This window comes from Scyliorhinus canicula, chromosome 5 (assembly GCF_902713615.1).
Source record: "Scyliorhinus canicula chromosome 5, sScyCan1.1, whole genome shotgun sequence".
Taxonomy (NCBI): Eukaryota; Metazoa; Chordata; class Chondrichthyes; order Carcharhiniformes; family Scyliorhinidae; genus Scyliorhinus; species Scyliorhinus canicula.
In genome coordinates, this window is record NC_052150.1 from 109,450,626 (window position 1) to 109,471,507 (window position 20,882).

General features: G+C 46.8%; 1 protein-coding gene across 2 annotated transcripts in view; it reads right to left on the reverse strand.

Annotated features, from left to right (window-relative positions):
• Positions 1-7,277, reverse strand: part of si:dkey-30e9.6 (uncharacterized protein LOC564083 homolog) — a 39,209-nt gene extending 31,932 nt beyond the window's left edge. For both annotated transcript variants that reach the window (XM_038796413.1, XM_038796412.1), the window contains exon 1: positions 7,219-7,277. The gene's annotated coding sequence lies outside the window, so the exon portion shown is untranslated. The remainder of the gene's footprint in view (positions 1-7,218) is intronic.
• Between the last annotated feature and the right edge of the window lie 13,605 nt (positions 7,278-20,882).

Sequence of the window (20,882 nt, forward strand, 5' to 3'; positions counted from 1 at the left end):
GGCAGTCGCTCATCAGGCTGGGGAGTGACCCAGACAGAGACACCGGCGATGGCCCAAGGTGTATAGGAATTGGTGGTTGTTTGAGGAGATAGCAGACAGCATGTGTCTCAACAAAGAGATGGCGCAGCACCTGTGCCATGTCTTTGCAGATGTGGCACCCTGTGGAAGAGGAGGACACCCGCTCTAGGTGGACGTGAAGCTCACTGCAACTCTGAACCTTCATGAAATGGGTTTATTCCAGGATTCGAGTGGGTACTTGTCCGGCATGCCCCAACTATAGCCCACAAGTGCTTCCGTGAGGACACCGATGCCCTGCGTGCCTGGGCAGCTGACTATAGAACTTTGACCTGGACCAAGCCCATCAAGATGCCCGGGAAGCAAGATTCTCTGCCATCGCCGGGATGCCCTAGGTCTAGGGGGTAATTGATGGCATGCATGTTGTCTTGCACACACCAAGAGATCAAGGAGCGCCCTTCATTAACAGGAATGAGTTCTACTCACTAAATGTTCAGTTTACGTGCGACCACCACCTCCGGATTATGCACATGTCGGCATGTTTCCCAGGAATGTGCATGACAGCTGCATCCTGGGACACTCAGAGATCCCCAGCATCTCCAAGGACCACCCCAGGATGACAGGTTGACCCATGGGGGATAAGGCATACATAGATGTCCTGGCTGATGATGCCAGTGTGGAGGTCAGAGGCCAAGGCGGGGACCCAATATAACGAGGCCCATGTTGCCGCCCGTGCTGTCATTCAGCGGTGCATTGGACTGCTCCAAATGTGGTTCCGATGCCTGGACTGCTCTTGTGGTGCCCTGCAGTACACTCCAGAAGGTCTCCTACTTTGTGGTGGTCTGCTGTGCCCTCCATTACCTGGCACAGCAGTGGGGCGACATGCCGGAGGAGGAGGAGGGACATGCGGCCTCATCTGAAGAAGATGAGGAATGGCCAGACCAAGAGGGACTAGAGGGCTTGCATGAGCAGCCGGAGGAAGGGAGGCAGCGGCGAGAGTCCGGCATGTCTGAAGGGTCAGGGAGGCCCTCATTCTCGCCCGCTTTTCATTGGAGGAAGTCTTGTCCATCAATTTTCCCCCTCTTCACCCCTCCAATACCTCCTTCCTCCCAATCCCGACTTCCCCAAATCTCTCCTTCCCCCAATCCCCTGCCCCCAATCCCTCCTTCCCCACTGCCCCCAACATCCCCAATCACCCCCTCCCTATTGATCACCTCACCCCATTCACCCTCCCTCCACCACCCCACTTTTCCCGACCCGCCCACACAGACCCCTCCCCGACAATCGTGTTCCACCCTCCCAGGGTCTGTAAAATCAACCCAGGGTGATGGGCCTGTGTCGGAACTGTCAGCGGGTCAATATACAAAGCAGGAGAGTGATGATAACCCGCTATCAGGAAAGCTCTGGGGCTCCTCAGTTTATGCCAGAGCCTGGTTCCTGTCTTTCTGCTGACATCACACTGACATTCAACTCCAACACTTGCATGGGGTCTGCATCAGGGGTACTTGCTGTAGGACCACTGCGCCCAGAGGACAGGTAGTGTCGGGAGTGGAGGGCAACAGGGGTGGGGGGCAGCCTACTTTGAAGAATAACATGACAAAGGTTTCACATGTATCAGGTGTAAAGTGTTTTAATAGTAAACATTTGAAACCCCCATTGCCCCTCGCTCCAGATGCTGCCCACCACACCTCCCCAGTGCCTGCTCAGTGATCCTCAATCTTCTTAAGCTTCCGTGGAGTTTCCATAACGCCCTGTTATGCCTGCCGGCAAGGGGGGGGGGGGGGGGGGGCATTGGGTGGGGTGGAGACTGCCATCATCTCCCTGGTGGAAGGCACCAGGTCAGCCTCCATGGCTCCCTCCTCCCGGATGGTGCCTGTAGAGTCCTGGGGGAGTCGACGGGATGGAGAGGCAGCTGGAGTGAGTTCTAGAAGCCTCAGCATCATCCGGCTCTGCCTGTCCTGGCGTGCCCCCAGTTGTCTGCACCTTGGTGTTGAGACCCTCGGTGATGCTCCTCAGTTGCACCCATTTGCGTCTGAGCCATGCTCTGCCGAGCCTCAGCAATGTCCACCTGCATCTGGGACATGACGCCCAGTGACTGGAACATGCTGTCGAGGCCCTGAGCTATGCCTGTCACTGACTGAGCCATGCCTTGGTCACCACCATTCAAGACGCAGATGTCATGCTGCAGGCTTTCTATTGCAGTCGCCGCCTTGGCAGTGTTGGCCTCAGTGCCACACATTGCCAGCATCATAAGAACATAAGAACATAAGAACTAGGAGCAGGAGTAGGCCATCTGGCCCCTCGAGCCTGCTCCGCCATTCAATTAGATCATGGCTGATCTTTTGTGGACTCAGCTCCACTTTCCGGCCCGAACACCATAACCCTTAATCCCTTTATTCTTCAAAAAAATATCTATCTTTACCTTAAAAACATGTAATGAAGGAGCCTCAACTGCTTCACTGGGCAAGGAATTCCATAGATTCACAACCCTTTGGGTGAAGAAGTTCCTCCTAAACTCAGTCCTAAATTTACTTCCCCTTATTTTGAGGCTATGTCCCCTAGTTCTGCTGTCACCCGCCAGTGGAAACAACCTGCCCGCATCTATCCTATCTATTCCCTTCATAACTTTAAATGTTTCTATAAGATCCCCCCTCATCCTTCTAAATTCCAACGAGTACAGTCCCAGTCTACTCAACCTCTCCTCATAATCCAACCCCTTCAGCTCTGGGATTAACCTAGTGAATCTCCTCTGCACACCCTCCAGTGCCAGTACGTCCTTTCTCAAGTAAGGAGACCAAAACTGAACACAATACTCCAGGTGTGGCCGCACTAACACCTTATACAATTGCAACATAACCTCCCTAGTCTTAAACTCCATCCCTCTAGCAATGAAGGACAAAATTCCATTTGCCTTCTTAATCACCTGTTGCACTTGTAAACCAACCTTCTGTGACTCATGCACTAGCACACCCAAGTCTCTCTGAACAGCGGCATGCTTTAATATTTTATCGTTTAAATAATAATCCCATTTGCTGTTATTCCTACCAAAATGGATAACCTCACATTTGTCAACATTGTATTCCATCTGCCTGCGCCATAGCCTTTGGGACTCCTCCAACAGGCTACAAACACGTTGGAATATGGGTGGCACAGTGGCACAGCAGTTAGCACTGCTGCCTCACAGAGCCAGGCACTCGGGTCCAATTCCAGCTTTGGGTGACTGTCTGTGTCGAGATTGCACTTTCTACCTGTAGTCTGCATTGTTTTCCTCTGGCTGCTCTCATTTTCTCCCACAAAATTCAAAGATGTGCAGATTAGGTGGATTGGCCGTGCTAAATTGTCCATTAGTGTCCAAAGGTGAAATGGGGTTATGGAGTTACAGGGATAAGGTTGGGAGTGGGCCTAGTTAGGGGGCTCTTTCAGAGGCTTGGTGCAGACTCGATGTGGTGAATGGCCTCCATCTGCTCTGTAGGGATTCTATGAATGTTGCTGACATCCCCTCCTCAATCTCACGGCCATGTCATAGCATCTGGATTAGTTCTGGGATAACCTTGTCCAAAGCCTCAGTATCTGACTGGGACGCAACAGAGTCTGGGATCCAGTAAACCTCTGACTGCTGAATCCCTTGGATGCCCCTGCCGTCACTGAATGCGGTGCAACTGTGTGGTGCTCACCATATTGTGGACCAGAGACCTGTCCACTAATGTTCCCCAGCGAATTGGGTGTCCCTGTGCTGGTGGAAGGTGGGGATGGCAGCTGTGATGCATCGATGATGGTCTCCTCAGAGCTGTCCTCCAAGGTGTTCTCCTGGAAGGCAGAGGGGAGGGCCACCCCGGATGAGCTAGCACCATCGGATGGAGATCCTGCAAGAGATTGGGCATGTGGTCGGTGAGAGGGAAGGACCATTGTGTCTGGCATGAACAATTCACATGCAATGGGGCATGACCATCTGGACGGGGCCGTTGAATTCTTACCTCTGCGGGACATGCCAAGCTCAATGTCAGTGACCAATCTGTCTCGGCCAACCTCGCAATGTACAGGGCCTGATCCTCGTAGGGAGTGAGGACTCTGATAACCGGCACCCAGCCACCCGTCTGGGCCCTTTCCCATTTGTTATTTGCCAACTTCTCCCGCGGGGACACAGAGAGGGCATCATGAGCCGCACACTTCGTACATCGTGGTGCGGTGGAGCATGGCGGGAGACAGGCGTGTGCACCGCTGCTGGTGATGACCCAGGATGGCCCGGCCCCATCAGGTGGAGATCCTGCGTTTCATCAGTGAGTGGGCAGCACGGTAGCACAGTGGTTAGCACAGTTGCTTCACAGCTCCAGGGTCCAGTTTCAATTTCCGGCTTGGGTCACTGTGTGGAGTCTGCACGTTCTTCCCGTGTCTGTGTGAGTTTCCTCCGGGTGCTCCGGTTTCCTCCCACAGTCCAAAGATGTGCAGGTTAGGTGGATTGGCCATGATAAATTGCCCTTAGTATCCAAAAAGGTGAGATGGGGTTACGGGGATAGCATGAAGGCATGGGGCTTAAGTTTGGTGCTCTTCCCAAGGGCCGGTGCAGACACGATGAGCTAAATGACCTCTTTCTGCATTGTAAATTCTATGATCTACGATCTGTGATCATTTTGTCTGGCATGAACAACTCACATGAGGCAGGTCATCTGGGGGAAGCGGCAGCGGATCCTCACCACTGTGGCACAGGCCAACCTCGCTGCCGGTGACTGCTCTCTACTCGATCAACCCCGCGATCTCCAGGGCCCTTTCCTCATAGAGGGCGAGGCCACTGATGTCCGTCCATTGGGGCTCTTCCCCACCTATGATGGGCTAGCGTCTCCTGCTGGGACAGAGTGAGGGCACTGTGAGCCGTACATTTGATGAATCAGAGCCGGGGGGGGGGGGGGGGTTCAATGGCAGGTGGCATTTGAGAGCACCAAACCTGGGCATGGAAGGGTTGTGCTCCTGAATGCCAGGGTGTGCTGGGCTACAGGCACGGTAATATACTTTGACGGGGGGATGCCTGCTGCCGACTGGTTGCTGGGGGGGGGGGGGGGGGGCAGTGGTCAGGGGGGTGGCAGACAGGACTGATGCAAGGGGGCCGTGTTAACTCATCCTTGTGGCCAGGTAGGTGGAGTTTGCTGATCTTCTTCCTGCGGTCCTCCTGCTCATACGACCAAACTGACGACTGCTGCCAGGCGGCATTGGCGGCCCTGTTGCTCTTCCTTCGACCCCTCTGGGTGACAAAGTGCCCCATCTTGCATTCATGCTGCCCAGCAACCTGACCAGGTCAGCCTCCCTGAAGCGTGGAGCAGGTGTGGGTGGTGCCATGGCCGTGTGCTGCCTGGGAGCTGGTTTCAAGGGCGCGGTTTATGAGCAGCTCCCCCTTTTTAGCGTGGGCTGTCAGGCACGGTCCAGCCTTTGGGACAACCAGTTCCGCTGTCAAGCTCGTGGGGGATCATTTCCGGCACTAAGTGCCGTTAAATACAGACCGCCGACTCGCCGGCTCTGTCGTTGGGAAGCACCCGAGAAGTTGTGCCCGATATGGGACATTCTCATTAAATCGCACCCGTGTATCTTTCTCCATTTAGACGGAGGAAATTTGGAATTGGCCCCACTTTGACAGCTATAATATGCATTGGCCCCTGTGCTCTGACATCTGTACTTTGGGCAAGTCAGCAAAACTCTGGGTCACATGTGGATTTAGCATGGTGCAGGATTCTGTTGCCAGTCCAGTTGATATCCATCTACAGTGTCCCCTTTCAGCCTGGGACTGAGTCCTTGCTGCTGCTGCACTGCTACATCTGGTGTCTGGTCCTCCCTCTGTGCCACTCCTCCTTCGCATGGAGCCCACAGGAGGATGGGATGGATGAGTCCCATGCCTGCTGCTATCCCCCTGATTTCCATGCTCAGGTCCTGGAGGGAAGCTTGAATCCAGAGCTTTGTGACTCAGCGGTGAGAGTGTTACCAATTGAGTGAGCGAAAAGAATAGCAAATCTTCACAATTAATGAAATTAATAATTAATAAACTAAATTAATTTTTTTAATATAAATATTTTTTATTGGGTTTTTGAACAAAGTATATTTACCGTTATGTACACAGGATAAGAGACATACATATTATACACATATATAGAAGAGAAGGGCACACCCAAACATACCAAAGAAAAGCAAATGCAAGATTTTTATCTCACACGCACACTGCTATCCCCTTTTATTGTGCACTGCCCCTGCAGAAACGTTGCTGGTTTTCTCAATCCCCTTGGACTTTATGAGATTGCACCTTTTCTTGCTCCGCCGAGAGGCAATGGCAACAACCTGAAACACGTCAAGCTCCTCAAAGCCGGGCTCCTGCCCTCAGTTCCTCAGAGGCCTTTCACTTAACTGAGACAATATCCTCCTCTCCCCTTTCCTCAAAAGTTCCAAGTCACAATGGATTAGTAATCCAGAGACTCCGAGGAGCCAGGTTCAAATCCCACAATGTTGAAATTTGAATTCAATAAAAACCTGGAATGAAAAGTCTAATGATGGCCATGAAACCACTGTTGTAAAAACCCATCTTGTTCATTAATGTCCGTTAGGGAAGGAAATCTGCCATCCTTACCTGGCCTGGCCGACATGCGACTCCAGACCACAGCAATAAATGCTGGCCCAGCCAGCGACGCCTACATCCCATGAATGAATATCAGTTTTAAAAAGAAATGGCTGACGCTTCCAACTTTAAACCGTTGGGGATCTGATGACCCATTAAATTCGAAAGGTTATATAAAATCACCAGTTTATATTACCTTGGACACACCAAAGGGGCATGTGGGCACAAAGGTGAGGATCCTTTGAAAGGTAAATTCACTATCGTGGGACAGGTAACAGTTGAACCATATGTGGGCCACAGTGAAGAGGCAATGGAGGAGAATGAAGACTCGAGGAGAATAATGAGGGAAGTGCAACACACTTAGTCATACAACAAATAGCTAATGTCACAGCAAGTATTTCAATCCAAATGGAGCTGGAATGTAAATGCAACAATATGTGGAACTGCAGATTTAATTATAATTAATTTCTTTATTTCTGCTAACTTAATTAAAACTAAATGCCAAACGGTAGGCATGACACAAACACTGAAATGTGAGAAAATATATCGTAAAATCATAATGTAACATAGGGAAAGTGTAACTCGGAACTAAGAATATCAAAAATAAATGTTACCTTCAGAAAAGCTGGTTCATTTGAAGAAAGTGCATTGAACCTCAAAATCAACTGTGAGAAATAGCTATGTTCATTTTAATTCCCTTCCACAGAGTCTCTTCAGTAGTGTTTCTAATGAACTGCTATAAACACATGGGTTGCTCCCTGAAAGGTCACAAATAACAGCCCTAGCAACAAGCAAGGTAACATGCAGATTCAGAAACCAGCCCAAAAACCTACATGCCTCTGTTGGTGCATATATAAAAAACAATGCTAAAGAAATTAATTCACTATAATTAGTATTGACCAGCCAAATGACGATATCAACAAATGTTTGGACTGGGAACACACCAAGGTTAACTTGCTAAAATAAACAGTAAAGTTGAGAAGCTAAAGCATACTCTTTCGCTGTGTTGCTAAGGAACAGACCTCCTGCAGTTCCCTTACTGAATGAAACAGACATGCGAGAGTTGCACTCAGCCTCCAAGAGGAAGTGACATTTTCCGAGTCATAAGACACACAGAGGATAATTTAAGTCACAGTACTTTGAGTTCCAGAAAAAACTATGCCGTAGTTTCCATTTATATAAACAGATCGAAAAGATCGGTGTTACCACCAATGTGTGAAAATGTGACTTCCACCTCTGAATCAAAGTTGTAATAATATAATTAGTTAGCAGCCACAACAACAATGGCACCAGTTTACTGGATTTCTATACTTAACCTGGTGTTCAAATCTTAGCCTTAACAATTGAGCTTCTTGAAGAGATTGACCTTTACTTCTCCTGTTTGGGTTGTTCGGAAGACAGTGGTATTTATACAAGAGATGGACCCTGGCAAATGACAACGATGTTGGTGTAATAGAATTTACTAGGATATGGAATCCAGGAGGACACAGTCTCTCCCTTTACATTTGTATAAATTATGATTTACAAATAATATACAACTTTATGTATATGTGCATGTTAGATAAAAATCCTGCATCTTTGATTTGATTTAATGTAATGTATACCTTTCATTAATTGTATGCTACCTTTCATTAATTGTAATAATTTCCTATTTTTTCGCTCACTCAGTTGGTAATACTCTCACCGCTGAGCCACAAAGCTCTGGGTTCAAGCTTCCCTCCAGGACATGAGCACTGAAATCAGGGGGATAGCAGCAGTTCAGTACTGGAGGAGTTGCTGCACTGTCAGAAGTGCAATCTTTCGGATAAGACTTTTTACCAGGTCTCTGTTTAAAAGATCGCATGGCAGTATTTTGAATAGCAGTTATTCTTGATGGCTTGGCCGATCTTTATCCTTCAAAAACAACACAAAAACAGATTATCTGTTTATTATCACATTGCAGTTTGTGACAGCTTGCCTGGCTTCCTACATTACAATAGTGACTGCACTTCAAATTTCAATGTTCTTTCAACATTTGCGGGAAGTGTGTCGAGCTGTAACACTTGTTAGACCACATGACGGCTCTGGAGCTGCGGATGGACTCACTTTGGAGCATCCGCGATGCTGGGGAGGTCGTGGATAGCACGTTTAACGAATTGGCCAAACCACAGATTAGGATTACTGAGGGAGAAAGGGAATAGGTGACCAAAAGGCAGAGAAAAAGCAGGAAGGCAGTGCAGGTGTCCCCTGCGGTCATTTCCCTCCAAAACAGGTATACCGTTTTGGATACGGTTGGGGGAAATGGCTCACCAGGGGAAGGCAGCAGTAGCCAGGTTCATGGCACCTTTGCTGGCTCTGTTGTACAGAAGGGCAGGAAAAAGAGTGGAAGGGCTATATCATAGGGGATTCAATTGTGAGTAGATAGGCAGTTCTGTGGTCGAAAACGAGACTCCCGAATGGTATGTTACCTCCCAGGTGCACGGGTCAGGGATGTCTCAGATCGGCTGCAGAACATTCTGAAGGGGGAGGGTGAACAGCCAGTTGTCCTGATGCATATATGCACTAATGATATAGGTAAAAAACGGGATGAGGTCCTACAAGCACAATTTAGGGAGTGAGGAGCCAAGTTAAAAAGTCGGACCTCAGAGGTAGTAATCTCAGGATTGCTACCAGTGCCACATGGTAGTCAGAGTAGAAATCAAAGAATAGGTAGAATTAATGCATGGCTTGAGAGATGGTGCAGGAGGGAGGGGTTCAAATTTTTGGGACATTGGGACCGGTTCTGGGGGAGGTGGGACTACTACAAATTGGACGGTCTACACGTCACCTGTTCCACCAGAGACCCAAACATCCTGAACCACTGCTACACAAACATGCCAACGCTCTATCGCCCGCCCACACTTTGGCAAATCTGACCACAAGGCTGTGCTCCTGCTCCCTGCTTATAAACAAAAACTGAAGCGGGAGAATCCGTCAAAGAAAGTTGTGCATTGTTGGTCTGAGGAATCGGATGATCTCCTACGGGACTGCTTAGAGCCAGTGGACTGGTCAGTATTTAAAAACCCTGCGACCAGTCTGAACGAGTACGCCACAACAGTAACTGACTTCATTAGTAAGTTTGTAGAAGACCGTGTGCCAAAGAAGCAAATCCGCTTGTTTCCCAACTGGAAACCCTGGATGAACAGGGATATGCACTGCTTGCTGAAGTCTAGGTCTGAGGCGTTCAAGTCAGGCGATCCTGACCTTTACAAGAAAGCCAGATATGATCTAAAGAAATCCATCAAAGATGCCAAAAGACAATACCAGACCAAGTTCGAGTCCCGGGCTAGCCACACGGATCCCCGCCGTCTATGGCAAGGTCTGCAAGACATAACAGGCTAAAAGATGAAGGTATGTAAAATCGTCGGCTCTAACGCACCCCTCTCTGATGAGCTCAACGTATTCTATACACGCTTTGAGCAAGAGGTCAGTGAGGGCAAGCCCTCTACTCCAGAAGCCGCGGATGAACTTGTATCTGAGATCACCACTGCAGACGTCAGAGTAGCCTTCTCGAAGGTCAACTCACGGAAAGCCACTGGCCCGGATGGGGTACCCGGACGAGCACTCAGGTCGTGCACGGATCGCTGGTGGGGGTATTCGCAGACATCTTCAACCTTTCTTTACAACAATCTGAGGTCCCGATCTGCTTCAAGAAGACAACCATCATCCCTGTACCAAAAAAAAGGTCAAGCAGCGTACCTTAATGACTATCGTCCAGTGGGTCTGACATCCATCATCATGAAGTGCTTCGAAAGGTTAGTCATAAATCAACTCCAGCCTCCCAGATTCCCTTGATCCACTACAGTTTGCCTACTGCTGCAACAGGCCCACAGCAGACACCATCTCCATGGCCCTGCACTCCACCCTGGAACACCTAGATAACAAAGACACCTATGTCAGACTTCTATTTATCGACTACAGCTCAGCCTTCAACACCATCATTCTTATGAAACTCATCTCCAAACACCGTAGCCTTGGCCTCGGCTCCTCCCTCTGCGACTGGATCTGAACTTTCTAACCCTCAGGCCACAATCAGTAAAGATAGGCAACAACACTTCCTCCACGATCATCCTCAAAACCGGTGCCCCACAAGGCTGTGTCCTCAGCCCCCTACTATACTCCTTATACACCTATGACTGTGTGGCCAAATTCCCCATCAACTCGATTTTCAAATTTGCTGATGACACCACTGTGGTGGGTTGGATTTCAAACAATGACGAGACAGAGTATAGGAATGAGATATAGAATCTGGTGAACTGGTGCGACGACAATAATCTCTCCCTCAATGTTAACAAAATGAAGCAGATTGTCATTGACTTCAGGAAGTGTATTGGAGAACATACCCCTTTCTACATGAATGGGAACGAAGTAGAAAGGGTCGAGAGCTTCAAGATTTTAGGTGTACAGATCACCAACAGCCTGTCCTGGTCCCCCCATGCCGACACTATAGTTAAGAAAGCCCACCAACGACTCTACTTTCTCAGAAGACTGAGGAAATTTGGCATGTCAGCTACGACACAGATGCTACCTGAGGAAGGAGCAGTGCTCCGAAAGCTCGTGTTTGAAAAAAACCTGTTGGACTTTAACCTGGTGTTGTAAGACTTCTTACTGAGCTTGGTATGGAGCCTGCTCGACCCAAGACCGCAGGTGGTGAATGTAGCCCAGTCCATCACGCAAACCAGCCTCCCATCCATTGTCTCTATCTATAATTCCCGCTGACTCAGAAAGGCAGCCAGAATAATTAAGGACCCCACGCACCGTGGCATACTCTCTTCTACCTCCTTCCGTCAGGAAAAAGATACCAAAGTTTGAGTTCACGCACCAACCGACTCAAGAACAACTTCTTCCCTACTGCCATCAGACTTTTGAATGGACCTACCTCGTATTAAGTTGATCTTTTCTCTACACCTTGCTATAACTGTAACATTATATTCTGCAGTCTCTCCTTCCTTCCTTATGTACGGTATGCATTGTTTGTACAGCATGCAAGAAACAATACTTTTCACTGTTCACGAATACATGTGACAATAATAAATCAAATCAAATCAAAAAACCTGGGCCGGACTGGAACCAATGTCCTTGGGGGTGCTTTTGCTAACGTTGTTGGGGAGGGTTTAAACAAATGTGGCAAGGGGATGGGAACCAAATGAGGAGGTTAGTGGACAGTAAGGAGGTAGTAACTAAAGCCTGTAAGGAACTAGATCATGAAGTCAGCATGACTAAGGGGAAGAGTAGGCAGGGAGCAGATGACGAACGTAAAGGGACTGGTGGTCTGAGGTGCAAGAAGTGTAGTAGGTAAGGCAGATGAACTTAGGGCTTGGATTAGTACCTGGGAGTATGATGTTATTGCTATTACTGAGACTTAGTTGAGGGAAGGGCATGATTGGCAACTAAATATCCCAGGATATCGATGCTTCAGGCGGGATAGAGAGGGAGGTAAAAGGGGTGGAGGAGTTGCATTACTGGTCAGAGAGGATATCACAGCTGTGCTGAAGGAGGGCACCAGGGAGGACTTGAGCAGTGAGGCGATATGGGCAGAGCTCAGAAATAGGAAGGGTGTGGTAACAATGTTGGGGCTGTACTACCGACCTCCCAACAGCAAGCGTGGGATAGAGGTACAAATATGTAAACAGATTATGGAAAAATGTAGGAGCAACAGAGTGGTGGTGATAGGAGATTTTAATTTTCCCAACATTGACTGGGATACACTTAGTCTCAGAGGTCTAGATGGAGCAGAATTTGTAAGGAGCATCCAGGAGGATTTTCTAGAGCAGTATGTAAATAGTCCAACTTGTGAAGGGGCCATACTGGACCTAGTATTGAGGAACGATCCCGGCCAGGTGATTGAAGTTTCAGTCGGTGATTACTTTGGGAATAGCGATCACAATTCCGTAAAGTTTAGAATACTCATGGGCAAAGACGAAGTGGTCCTAAAGGAAGAGTGCTAAATTGGTGGAAGGCCAACTGTACCAAAATTCGGTAGGAGCTGGCAAATGTGGATTGGGAGCAGCTGTTTGAAGATAAATCCATTTCTGAAATGTGGGAGTCTTTTATGGAAAGGTTGATTAGAGTGCCGGACAAACATGTCCCTGTGAAAATGAGGGTATTCTAAAAGGCATTAAGGTGGACAAGTCCCCAGGTCCAGATGGGATCTATCCCAGGTTACTGAGGGATGTGAGAGAGGAAATAGCTGGGGCCTTAACAGATATATTTGCAGCATCCTTGAACACGGGTGAGGTACTGGAGGACTGGAGAATTGCTAATGTTGTCCCCTTGTTTAAGAAGGGTAGCAGGGATAATCCCGGTAATTATAGACCGGTGAGCCTGACATCAGTGGTAGGGAAGATGCTGGAGAAGATACTGAGGGATAGGATCTATTCCCATTTGGAAGAAAATGGGCTTATCAGTGATAGGCAACATGGTTTTGTGCAGGTAAGATCATGTCTTACCAACTTAATAGAATTCTTTGAGGAAGTGACTGATTTGATTGATGAGGAAAGGGCTGTAGATGTCATATACATGGACTTCAGTGAGGCATTTGATAAGGTTCCCCATGGTAGGCTGATGGAGAAAGTGAAGTCTCATGGGGTCCAGGGTGTACTAGTTAGATGGATAAAGAACTGGCTGGGCAACAGGAGACAGAGAGTAGTAGTGGAAAGGAGTGTCTCAAAATGGAGAACTGTGACCAGTGGTGTTCCACAGGGATTCTTGCTGGGACCGCTGTTGTTTGTGATATACATAAATGATCTAGAGGAAGGTATAGGTGGTCTGATTAGCAAGTTTGCAGATGATACTAAGATTGGTGGAGTAGCAGATAGTGAAGGGGACTGTCAGAGAATACAGCAGAATATTGATAGATTGGAGAGTTGGGCGGAGAAATGGCAGATGGAGTTCAATCCGGGCAAGTGCAAGGTGATGCATTTTGGAAGATCCAATTCAAGAGCGAACTATACAGTAAATGAAAAAGCCCTGGGGAAAATTGATGTACAGAGAGATCTGGGTGTTCAGGTCTAGTGTACCCTGAAGGTGGCTGCGCAGTTCGATAGAGTGGTCAAGAAGGCATACGGCATGCTTTCCTTCATCGGAAGGGGTATTGAGTACAAGAGTTGGCAGGTCATGTTACAGTTGTATAAGACATTGGTTAGGCCACATTTGGAATACTGCGTACAGTTCTGGTCGCCACATTATCAAAAGGATCTGGATGCTTTGGAGAAGGTGCAAAGGAGGTTCACCAGGATGTTGCCTGGTATGAAGGGCGCTAGCTATGAAGAGAGGTTGAGTAGATTAGGATTATTTTCATTAGAAAGACGGAGGTTGAGGGGGGGACCTCATTGAGGTCTACAAAATCATGATAGGTATAGACAGGGTGGAAAGCAAGAAGCTTTTTCCCAGAGTGGGAGACTCAATTACTAGGGATCACGAGTTCAAGGTGAGAGGGGATAAGTTTAAGGGAAATATGCATGGAAAGTTCTTTACGCAGAAGGTGGTGGGTGCCTGAAACGCATTGCCAGCAGAGGTGGTAGAGGCGGGCACGATAGCATCATTTAAGATGTATCTGGACAGATACATGAATGGGCAGGGAGCAGAGGGATACAGATGCTTAGAAAATAGGCGACAATTTTAGATAGAGGATCTGGATCGGCGCAGGCTTGGAGGGCCGAAGGGCCTGTTCCTTTGCTGTAATTTTTCTTTGTTCTTTATTTAAGAGGCATCTGGATGGGTACATGAAGAGGGAGGGAATAGAGTAATACGGACCGAGTAAGGGTAGAAGGTTTTGTTTTTAGTTAGGGCGAGCCGAAGGGCCTGTTCCTGAGCAGCACTTTTCTTTGATGTGGAGATGCCCATGTTGGACTGGGGTGAGCACAGTAAGAAACCCTCTTACTGTACTTTTCTTTGTTTTTTCAACTCTTTGTTCATTGTTCAAATTTACTCCACTGGCTGTAAAGTGCTTTGAGACATCCAGTGATTGTGAAAAATACAATATAAAATCAGAGTCTTTCTTTCATTTACATTTTAGAGGCTGAAACTAACACTGAAATGGTGAGATATTCCAAAAAGAAACAGTAATGGTAAAGATTGGCTTCTTGCCATCACCCTGTTGGTTATTTTTGCATGTACTGTGCTTCCCAGTCTATTCAACAATATTAGACAGGCATTTTAATCCAATTTGCTGAAACTGCACGTAATACCAAACCTGTCCAGTAGGTAGCAGCAAGTCACTACAACGCCATTTTCATTCATGAACTTGCCTGGGTAAAGTTGATATGGATGTACATTCGATTCAAAATAATACATTAGTTGCTGGTTGGTGCAGCAAATGGATGCCACACTGGCACAGTAGCAGTTGGTGCTGAGATTGATTGTTCACAGCAACAACCTGCATTTATATTGCACCTTTAAATTCCTAAGGTACTTCCCAGAAGGGTTATCAAGCACAGTCTGGCACTTATCCACACAAGGAGATATTCGGAGAGGTAGCCAAAAGTTTGGTCAAAGACATCAGTTGTCAGGAAAATTGTGAAGGAGGAGAGAGAGGTAGAAAGGTGGAGAGGATTAGGGAGGGAATTTCAGAATCTCGGCTCAGAGGGAGCTGAAGGCACGGTGGAGAAAATAAAGTTGGGGATGGCAAAAAGCCAAAATTGGAGGACTGCAGACAACTCAGAGGGTTGAAGGGAGGAGGTTGCTATGATAGGTAGTATCCTTAACCATGATAAAAGTATTGCATCTCGCATGGTCCTTAATGTGTGTTCCTGACAACCGGGTTGTCACAAACTACTGATGGGTGAAATTAAATGTTAAAGGCCATTTTCCCAGGTGCAATCGATGCAGAAATTGAGTAATTAAAAACAAGGCAGTTTGAACTCTTCAGCTGGAAAAGTAAGTGTGTGTTCCGTTGGTCGTAAAATAGGAAGAAGTCCACTTCTCCTGTACCACTACCTCACTCAGCAAAAGCAAAAAAGAATATTCAAATAAAGTCACAGTATTTATATGACTAGTCCAGTTCAATTTCTAGTCAATGGCAACCTCCACAATGTTGATTGGGGGGATTCAGCAATAGTAATGCCATTGAATGTTAAGGGGCGATGGTTAGATCCTTCTTTATAGGAGATGTTCATTGCCTGGCACTTGTGTGGCACCTTTTAGCACAAGCCTGGATACTGTCCAGGTCATGCTGCATTTGGATATGGACTGCTTCAGTGCCTGAGGAGTCATGAATGGTGCTGAACATTGTGTAGTCATCAGCGAGCATCCCCACTTCTGATCTTATGATGGAAGGTCATTGATGAAGCAGCTGAAGAAGGTTGGGCCTAGGACACTACCCTGAGGAACCCCTGCCGTAGCCTGGAGCTGAGGATTGACCTCCAACCACCACAGTCATTTTCCTTTGTGCCAGGTATGACTCCAACCAGTGGACAGATTTCCCCCCCGATTCCCATTAAATGCATTTTGCTCAGGCGCCTTGACAACACACTCGGTTAAATGCTGCCTTGATATCAAGGGCAGTTACTTTCACTTCACTTGTGGAATTCAGCTGTTTTGTCCATATTTGAACCAAAGCTGTATTGAGGTCAGGAGTAAGTATCAGTGAGCAGGTTATTGCTAAGTAAGTGCTGCTTGATGGCACTGTTGATGACTCCTTCCATCACTTTACTGATGATTGAGAGTAGACTGATGGGGCAGTGTTGACTGGGTTGGATTTGACTTGCCTTTTGTGTACAGGACATTCCTGGGCAATTTTCCAAATTGCCAGGTAGATGCCAGTGTTGTCACTGTACTGGAACAGCTTGGCAGGGGGCACAGAAAGCTCTGGAGTACAGGTCCTCAGTCCTACTGCCGAATATTGTCAGCGTCCATAGCTTTTGCCGTATCCAGTGCCTTCAGCTGTTTCTTTAAAAAAAAATTATTTTTGTTTATTTTTAAGTAAATGGCAATTTAGCGTTGCCAATCCACATATCCTGCATATCTTTGGGTTGTGGGGGAGAGACCCATGTACACACAGAGTGAATGTGCAAACGCCATACGGACAGTGACCCAGAACCGGGACAGAACCCGAGTCCTCAGCATCGTGAGGCAGCAGTGCTAACCACTACACCACCACGCCGCCCTCATTCACCTGTTTCTGCATCTCATGTGGAGTGAATCGAATTGGCTGAAGACTGACATCTGTGATGCTGGAGACCTCCAGAAGAGGCCGAGATGGATCATTCACTTGACACTTCTTTTTTTTTTAATAAATTTAGATTACCCAATTATTTTTTCTATTAAGGGGCAATTTAGCGTGGCCAATCAACCTACTCTGCACATTTTTGGGTTGTGGGGGCGAAACCCACGCAGACACAGGGAGAATGTGCAAACTCCACACGGACAGTGACCCAGAGCCGGGATCGAACCTGGGACCTCAGCGCCGTGAGGCGGTTGTGCTAACCACTAGGCCACCGTGCTGCCCTCACTTGACACTTCTGGCTGAAGATTGCACTGAATGCTTCAGCTTTATCTATTGTACTGATGTGCTGGGATCCCCCATCATTGAAGATGGGGATATATTTGTGGAGCCTCCTCCTCCAATGAGTTATTGAATTGGCCACCACCATTCATGGATAGATGTGGCAGCGCTGCAGAGCTTAAATCTGATGAGTTTGTTGTGGAATCACTTTGCTCTGTATTACTTGCTGCTTATACTGTTTGGCACACAAGCAGCCCTGTGTCGTAGCTCCATCAGGTTGCCACCTCATTGTTAGGGAGACCAGAGGATTTGATTACTTTTACACACGAGAATTGTAAGAGGTTTTGGGGGCTGTAGCTACAGTACCTCAGGAGTCTGCAACAGGTCAGAAAAATGGGACCAATGTTGCAGAGTGAAGAAACTCTGCGTGGAGAGGGGAACAGGACAGCTCTCCCCAGGTCACACCTACCATAGGTTTTCAGGGAGAACTTCCCTCGCTCCGCCTCACCCAGGAACATTTGCTGAGTCGTAACAGATTCAACAAGGAGACGGTGGGTGTGATGGGGGGAGGGGGCAGAGGGGGAATGAGGGAACAGGGTGGTTAGCAGATTAGGATGGCTGGTTGAGAGACAAAAGCAAGGCACTGATGGAATGGCAGTGCTGGGGGCACATCCTGAGAGAGGACACCAGGTTTGTATTTAACGATGCTGCTGCCTCTCCTGTAGGATAGCATCTCACCAATGCATGTAATATTGTGGAATCATAGAATCCCTACAGTGCAGAATGAGGCCTGCACCGACCCTTGGAATGAGCACTGTAACCATGCCTATTATCCCCTATCCCCATAACCTAACCTGCACGTCTCTCGGCACTACGGGGCAAATTAGCATGGCCAATCCACCTAACCTGCACATCTTTGGACTGTGTGAGGAAACCGGAGCACCCGGAGGAAACCCACGCAGACATGGGGAGAAAGTGCAAACTCCACACAGTCACCCAAGGCCGGAATTGAACCCGGGTCCCTCACGCTATGAGGAGCAGTGTGAACCACTGTGCCAATGTGATGCCCAAATATTTGTCATACCTGACCAATGCTTGTCATTTGTAGGATGAATAGTTGCTGGGCTGCTACAAGAGCCTGGGTACCACTTTGAAAATAGTCATAATGGCAGCAGTCTGAGCTTACATGACAACAAGCATGGATCCCATGATGGTCTGCCTGAAAGTTTGAATTTTCACTGCAGCACTGAGATGTTGGACTAATTCTATCTGCACTGTAGTGGAGGCTGAGGCAATGGCCATCGCACACTCCATCATAGCCAGGTTCATAGGTGTCCTCCATGGATGGGCTACTACTTCAATGCTACAAAGGATGGGCTCCAAGCTTTGTATGTTGTAGGAATTTTGAACACTGGCAACAAATCCAATCACACTTCACATGCCTGCAAATTATTCAGAGTTTGATGACATTCTGTGAAAAGTAAAGCTTCTTGACAGCTTACCTAATTCCAAGTTTTGTTTTTAACATCTGATTGGAAGTACACTTCTTTATTGTAAGTCCAGGCCCAATTACACAGAGCTGGGTTTACTTTTAACAATTCATTGCAAGAAAAACAAATGCATTTTTGAAGCAAATGAGTTGAATTTGATGGCACTGAATAAAAAGCAAGGAGAGATTATTTGCAGGAAAGATCTGCTTCCTGTTCAAAAGAGAGTCGGATGGGTTCCCAGCAATGGTTCAATTGCAGCTTAATGCAATAGTTTAATAATGACTGCCTACTGCATGCCAAAGTATACCCTGTCCAGGAACAGAGTGACATGACCAGGCTGTCATTTTTTAACAAAATTATATGGTTGAACTAGCATAATAATAGTTTGGAACATTTAAGATACAGGAACAATGGCTTGAATCTGCCAGTGTGGGAGTGATGAATGACTCAACTTAAATTGCTGTTTCCTTGATCATCAGTGTTATAAATAATTCCCAATGTGTTGTTTTAATTGTGAGAACACAACATATTTCTTACATTAAGATATCTATTATCTATAATTGAATAATTTCAGCAACTTAGGTTACGTAGGTATAGCTAGCCCAAGACTAAAGGTCAAGAAGGTTCTATTCAGGATAATTAAACAGAAATGTCTCTAACATGCCAGACTAGAAACAGAAATCTGGCACACATGCGGCTTTCGTTAACAGTGACATTTGGAGAAATGTTTGAGTAACTGAGGCCATGCAATAGTCCAATGACCGGTGTTAAAGGTCATGTGAATTTGAGCACTGCATCAGCAGTAATTCCTGACCTCAGGGGAAACCTATCTGTAGAATGTGCTGAAGAACACATTTGCCTACTGACAAAGGTGGTCATAAAAAGCACACAAGTTTCTGAACTCAAAGGGATAGTTATGTTTCAATGGGTAAAGGCTCTGTGTAAAGTCCCTAGAGATTTGTATAACCCGATAGACTATTCCAGGTTTAATATTAATCCGACATGCAAATTTTAAAAGATCTATTTGACAACGGAAAACTCATTTTGTTCATACTGACCCAGGGTTTCTCTGTCTATGACTGGTTGCAGGAGGGGAATACTCCAATGTCTCGCATTTAACAGAACTCGATTGCAATGTGCCATTTTTTAGTAAGAATTAGTCTGTTTGTTACAAGCCAACATTGAACATCTAATTGGATGTTTAATGAATTTTGACACATATTGTAATTATAATGAATTTGAGCATAATTTTCATAACCAGATAAATCTAAAACTGACCAAATTATCAGAGTAATACATGCTTAATAAGATTTATTTGCTCCTAGGTGGTGTTTTAGCATGCAAGAATGACTGAGGTGGGAACAGAAGGTAAGTAAACATAGGAGAAGATTAAAGCACCAACTCAATCTGACTCCAAAACATCAACTACCAGATTTAACGCATTTGGCAATGGGTAAGTAATCTACTTGTTAGAATTGGCACAAACATTATCTCACACAGACCATCATTTTGCATCATAATTACATGGAAATGAGTGGATTTTCAATTTATTTTATTCTTTCTTTGAATTTAATGCTTCCTACATGGGTTCAGAGAAACTCACCAGTGAAAAGGCAACAGAACTTCCTAAGGGTCTTTTGCATTCTGATTGCCCAGGGCAGCTGCTTTCTCAGTTCCCTTTGACCAATGACTTGTTAAGAGTTCTTGTCAGCATCGAGGTTTCTGAGAAATTTGGAGTCTTTCGAACAGACTCAACAGGGTGGGAGGTGCCTTGACTGTTTGCACCACATTGACTGCTGAAGGCAATCACGATCCACATCACCATTGATATGCAATGGCAGTGGCAGGAGCAGATGCAGTACAGGAGGCAGGTCCAGAGTTGCGGAGAGGAGACTAACCAAGGAGCTGAGGTCACAGGATGCCCTACCCACATGAGAGGTTGTTTAGATGGAGGCACAGCTTCCTTGGCCTTTCTGAAGCGGCCCTTTCACAGTCTCAGATTGATACAGTACAACAGGTGGTCACAGACATCTGTGGTATTATCGTAACTGTAAGAACTGCAAGGCTTAATGAAGTGTCTGGAGAGCCACTCGAGGGAACTATAGTTACAAATATATAAGGCAGTGATGCTAAGCCTTGTGGGAGTGTGTGTGCAGGAGTTAGCTAGAGAGAGTCAGAAGTACAGATAGTGTAAGTGAGAGCAGATCATAGTTAATATCAGTATTAAGATTAGCTGTAGATGAGTTTAATTTAAATGTTATTAATCAACCGTGTATTCTTTCGCAGTGAGTGTCAAATCCAAATTAGTAGTGTTAATAAATTTATA